Source organism: Arachis duranensis, chromosome 2, assembly GCF_000817695.3.
Source record: "Arachis duranensis cultivar V14167 chromosome 2, aradu.V14167.gnm2.J7QH, whole genome shotgun sequence".
Classification (NCBI taxonomy): Eukaryota; Viridiplantae; Streptophyta; class Magnoliopsida; order Fabales; family Fabaceae; genus Arachis; species Arachis duranensis.
The window spans coordinates 4054430-4059277 of record NC_029773.3 but is presented as its reverse complement, the minus strand read 5'-3'; the positions used below and the strand labels follow the sequence as shown (position 1 = coordinate 4059277).

The following is a 4848-nucleotide window of genomic DNA, read 5'->3' as shown; positions in this document are numbered from 1 at the left end:
AATATATAGATACTCAGACAGAATAATGTTAAGCTTTCTCTACTGCCATTAGCTTAAAACATAAAGACATGCTGTATTCAAAATATTTTTTTTTAAATTATGAAAATGTCATTCCATAAACAGTCTCAAAATTCAAAGCATAACGTAACTTATTTGAATGCTTGCAATAATTTAACCTTCGGCCAAAGAGAAAAGATATTAAAACAAATCTCAGCCCATTAAGGAAATTAAACTTAATTATATTATTTTTATTTTAAATAAATTTATTTTTTTTATAATTTTATTTTTAAAAATTTTTATAAAATTATAAAAAAATAAATTTATTTAGAATAAAAGTAATGTGATTAAGTTTAATTTACTTAGATGTGGTTAAAAAATAATTGAATAACTATGTACCGTAAAAAATTGATATTATTAAAGGATAAAATTAAAATTTATTTTTATGTATCGCTTTTTGTCCCCAACGTTTTTCATCCGATTTAAGTCCCTAACGTTTCAAAATCGTCTCAATTTTGTCCCGCCGTCAATTTTGTTAACAGATCCCTGGCAGTAGGACAACATTGAACCAATTTTAAAACGTTAGGGACTTAAATAAGACGATTTAAACGTTAGAGACAATTTTAAGACTTACTCCAAACATTAAGAACAAAAACAATACTTTACTCTTTTATACTACCATCATAATAATATAAAATATTAAAATAATCAAATATTTTCATATTTTATCCTAAAATTATCTATATCTAAAAATTTTAGCCATTTTAACTGGCGTGTAGTTTTCCCTATTTAAAATGTGCAATCCAATATTCCATTGAAGTTGTCAAATAGAACATGAAAGAGATTTTCTTAATATTTTGTCCAAAATTTGTCCTTATTTTGTCAATATATAAAACATATATCTGAAGGGGGCAATTTTGAAAGCACAAAAATTAGAATCTTTCATGTTTTTTTTTTTTCGTCATGGTTTAGTTTTTATTGTTGGGTTAACTACTAATTTAATATTCAAAAGATTTGGCGCTGACAAAAAAAATTTTTAAAAATATTATGGACAAAATAATTTTCAAATGATTTAAAGATGTTATAAAAATAACCAATGCAATAATTATTATATTTTTGTAAGTGACAAAAAATTTATTTAACAAATAGCTTATTTATTTGATCTAAATTTTTATAGCAATATTTGAATAAATATTTAAAAGGTACAAAAAAAATTTGAAGCAAAATTTGATTTCTAAATTTTTTATTTTTCAAAAAATTGTGATAATAAAAGTAAAAAAATTATTTTTTTAAATTTACTTGACATAAAACTACCAAATTTTAAGGATGAAAAAATATTTTTTTTAAGAATATATATTTAATATCTAATTTTTTTATCGCATTTTTAAATTTTTCGAGGACTTACTTATGATTAGCATTTTTTTGAATTTATTTTGTCAACAATGCAAAATTTCAAGTATTATTTTGGTAGTTTTCTCTTCTTGATATTAGTTTATTGTTTATTACTTAATTTTTATTCCTTTTAAAATAATTAAATTAATGGTAGAAATTGAAACATGACAAAAGAAGCCTGAAAAGATCTAAATCCTTACACATGAATTAAAATTGAGAAGAGGTAACTTGCAATTTTTGTTTACTAATCAATATATCCTACCTTCTGGCGTTGTAGACTTGTATGTAGTGGAGAACTTCTCACCAAAAAAATTCTCAAAAACTAAAATATCTGATACATGAAAAAAAAAAGGTTTATTAGAAACTTGTTGCATTTGAGAACTACATACGAAGTTGAGTAAACTTAAAAAAAAAATAATAATAAATAAATAAAAATAAAAATATTTATTGTTTATTCACAATTCACATCATCTCCCTTTCTCCATCATGGACCTAAGTGGAAGTAATTGCTAGAAAAACAAACCCTTCAAGCCTTCAATTAGGAGTGAAAAGATTTGCTTGGACTCTCTTGTAATAAGTGGAAGAAAATTTAGAGTGATGAATTATTGAAGAAGTGATCAGCATTCAGCAATGGAGAGATGTGAAGAAAGTTATGGATGAAGAAGCCATAGAAATTGAACAAAGGATGTATGTAATGGCTCATGATGAGTATAGTACGTCTTTTGTCCCTTTCCAATCAATTAGAAAAAATATATAAAATGAAAATAATAGATTTTTTTTCCTTTATTTTCTTGGATTAACTTTTAATTTGATATTCAAAAGATTCAGTATTCATAAAAAAGTCCATGAAAAATGTTATCAACAAAATACCTCATAAATTATTTGAAAATAAAACAAAAATAACCAATCATTATTATATTTTTTATAAGTAATTAAAAATTTTTGTATTTAGCAAATGACTTATCCATTTAATCTAAATGTTTGTGCTAATATTTGAATAAATATTTTGAAAGTACACAAAAAAATTTCAAAACAAAATTTGGTCTCTAATTTTTTTTTTTCAAAAAAATGTGGTAATTTACAATAATTTTTTTAAAAAAAATTTCATTTGACATAAAGTTACCAAATTTTAAGAATGAAAAGACTTATTTTTCTAATAATAATTGAAAAATTTACATCAAAATCTGATCTCTAAAATATTTTTTAAAATATATATTTAATATTTAATTTTTTTAATCATATTTTTAAATTTTTCAAAGACTTATTTGTCATTAGAATTTTTTAAAGTTCTTTTTATCAGTGATACAAATTTTTTAATACTATTTTAGTAGTTTATTCTTTTTTTTTCAGCCTAAAATAAAAATAACCTGAAAATATAGAATAATGTTATAAGTATTATTTTTTATGTATTTTAATATATTTTTTATTTTAGTAGTAAAAGTTATTAATAAAAACATAAAAATAAAATATTATCTTTTATATCATTGAAAAATATAAAAAAATGTGTAAAAGAAATAATACAAATACAATTTGTCCACATATAAGGATAGAGTGCTTTTTCGAAAAGACAATGTGATTGAAATGTGTCCAAATAAAGGAGTGGACACAATTAGCTGGATCAATTCAATAATGCAAGAGTGCTTTTTTCTGAAAAGACTCCATATATATCTTTTTTGGTGATTACTGAAATTTGAAAAGACTCTATATGAATAGGAAGGCCAATTAATTGGGAATAATTGGCTCATCAACTGATATTTTTCATCCGATTATCCGATTAATTTTAAAATACTTTATATTATTATTTTTATTGAACTTGATTTGGGAAAGAAGGAATGACTTGCTTCTTATTGAATTTGATATTGGTATATATATGTACAGCTGGATGCATAAGTAGTATTGTAGTAATCTAACTAATCTATGAATTGTACATCTGGTGATGAACATTATTGTGTTCTATGTGAAAAGTCGTCGAAAAAACGGTAAACCATCTTATATTGTAATTTCGTATCAAAATATGGTGCTTGGCTTTCTCTAATGATAAAGTGGTAGGTGCTTCGAAGGTGACAATGTAGTTGAAAAGTTGGGAAAATCAGAAAATATGCAATATTTTTTAGATGGTTTATCACAAGCTCGACCTTTAGTAAAAAAGGGAGAAGAGAATCGGTTAGAGTAGATGCATGAGCATCTTAAATATTTTTTTTATATTTTTTATAAAAATTTGATAATTATATGATTTTTAAGATTATTCTATTAGTATTTTGATTTTTTTGGTTTTATGATTTTTGTAGAAAAATATTAGAAAAAGAAAAACAAAAGTACAAGGAGGAACCAAGAATTAAAGATAAGTGCGAGAGAATTCGTGGATGCTGTTAATTCTGGCCTTCTTACACTCTAACAAGCATAACTTAAGTTATCAAAGTCTAAATGACGCGGTTTTAGCACCATTAGAAAGCTAACTTCTAGAGCTTTCCAATGATATATAATAAATCATGCTTTCTCTCTGGTATCATGGCACTAAACATCGTGAAAATGGTGTTAAACACCAAACTGCATCCCATGTACTCATCATTACATGCGAGAGTCTCGACGCCAAACGTTAGAAACTGGTGCTAAACGCCAGACAGATAGCAAGAAGTGCGCGAATTGCATCAAAGGTGACACCAAATGCTACCAAAGTAGCGCTAAATGCTAGCAACGGCCCAAAGCCCAAAAATCACGCTGATATAAAAGAAAAAAAAAGGGGCACTCCATTCTTTCTTCCGCCTCTCTTCTCTCATTCATTAGTTTTAGGTTTTATATTAGATTAGGATTGGAATTTTTCTGTACTATGGGCAACTAAACCTCTATTATTAAGAGTTTTATTTATTTTGATGAATTAATATTATTATTCTTTTATTTTGATTAATGTATTAATTTTTAATTATTTAAGAATTAGTTTCGTTTTTCATCTTAAGGATTAGAGTATATTGAAAAATAATCCTAATCTAAATTGAATTCTTTTGAATCTTGAAAAATTTAAATCACTGGCATTAGAGCTTGAAACCCTTTTTTCATAATTCTTCAATTGTCTAGATTTAATGTGATACGAAACATATAATTGGATTATCTCTAGGTTCTTAAGAATTGTGTGGCTTATAAACTAGAATTTGGGCCTTACTTTTTGACATAATTGATTGATCAAAGAATCGACGTTTAATTATGTAAGGCTCAAAACTTTTGAAAAATTTTATTATGAACTAAGTTCAAATTAATTATTCATTAAAAATTTTATTTTTAAAAATTATTTTATTAAAAATAATTAAATCAAGTTTCAATAATTAAATTAAAAATTTTACTTAATTTTAAAATTATTAAATAATTTTTTATATTTAAATTATAAATCTTAATAGCTCTAAAAGAATGAAAATTTTATATAAGTTAGTTTAAATAATTGATATTTTAAAATTTAATTCTTTAATT

General features: G+C 23.9%; 1 long non-coding RNA gene across 1 annotated transcript; it reads right to left on the bottom strand.

Annotated features, from left to right (window-relative positions):
- Positions 1-1574: 1574 nt before the first annotated feature.
- On the bottom strand, positions 1575-2088 carry LOC127744744 (uncharacterized). Its single transcript, XR_008005743.1, has 2 exons — positions 1913-2088; positions 1575-1720 (listed from the first exon to the last, which is right to left on the bottom strand). It is a non-coding gene; the product is annotated as an uncharacterized LOC127744744 (long non-coding RNA).
- Positions 2089-4848: the final 2760 nt, after the last annotated feature.